The 1,263-nt window shown below is 41.9% G+C and overlaps 1 pseudogene; it reads right to left on the reverse strand.

The window, feature by feature from the left end:
• Positions 1–288: 288 nt before the first annotated feature.
• Positions 289–585, reverse strand: LOC148001500 (large ribosomal subunit protein eL21 pseudogene; annotated as a pseudogene).
• Positions 586–1,263: the final 678 nt, after the last annotated feature.

The raw sequence follows: 1,263 nt of genomic DNA on the forward strand, positions 1-1,263 counted from the left end.
TTAGAGGTCTGTTACTTTCATACTTTTCTCATTCCTATATACTTATACACTTCATTTATATATCAGCTTAGAGTCCCTCCTCAACTCATGTATATTCACATACTCAATATACTTCCTTTGCCCAAAGCTATTCCTGCTTGTCTTTCTTGTGAAGGGTTTTTATTATCTACTCACTATTGTAAGATATTTGGTCACACTGTGAATCCTGAGATTGTATCATCCCCCCCCCCTTTTTTTTCCCTAAGGAAAACACTTTGCAGTCCCAGTCCTTTATTTTATTTTTGTATATTAGGCCATGAATCCATATGGAATGGGCTCCAGCAGCTCAGGCTCTTTTCCATTAGTCTTCACGAAGTGTGCTTCTCTGGGTGGCACAGGCTGGGGCTTCCGCTGAACCCAGGTGCCCTTCTCTTTGGCTTTCTTTAAGCCGTCTCTGCTCTTCGAGTGCTTGATGTGCTCAATCCGCACATTGATCCTCTTGGCCAGCATCTTGCCCTTAACTTGCTTGTTTACAATGATGGCCACGGCATGCTGGGTGACATTGTAGATTCTTCCGGTTTTGCTGTGGTAACACTTATGGGACATTTCTTTTTGAACATTCCTTGATGTCTATAATATCACCTTTCTTGTAAACTCACATGCATGTGGCCAAAGGCACAACTCCATGCTCCCTAAAAAGTCTAGAGAACATGCTGAGTGCCTCTCCTCCTTCCCTTTGTGTTCATCATTTTGGTGAGCTACAGGAAGATACCTTCCTGTGTGATTTTCTGAAAAAGCTGTTTCTAGTTGAGGTATGGCTCAGCCTTAGCACAAACCTTTAATCTCTTTGGCTGGAATATAGATACCCTTTTAGTACACACCTTTAATCCCAAACAATGAGGATAAAGTTAGTTTGTAGAAATAAGCACCTATGTTTGAAAGTGGCATCTAATTGAGCGGCATACAAAGTGATAAATCAGAGAAAGATTTGACAGAATAGGATATGCCCAACTCTCATGAGAAGAGAGAGGAAAGGGAAGCTGCTTAAGAGAGCAGTGCAGAGAGAGAAAGAAGAGAGGAAGGAGGCAGCTTTGCTGGGACAGTTTTACAAAGATAGATTACAAGGAGTGAACAAGCTGGACACAGTTGAAGACAGAACAAGCCAGAGAATGAGAGAGAGCCTGTAGATTAGAACAGATTGGAAGAGTTAGTTTAAGTCCAAACAGAGGGATTCAGGAGAAGCTGAGAGAGAAGTCAGATTGAATCAATCAGTTTAGAGGGGAG

Source organism: Rattus norvegicus, chromosome 14, assembly GCF_021556685.1.
Source record: "Rattus norvegicus strain SHRSP/BbbUtx chromosome 14, alternate assembly SHRSP_T2T, whole genome shotgun sequence".
Taxonomy (NCBI): domain Eukaryota; kingdom Metazoa; phylum Chordata; class Mammalia; order Rodentia; family Muridae; genus Rattus; species Rattus norvegicus.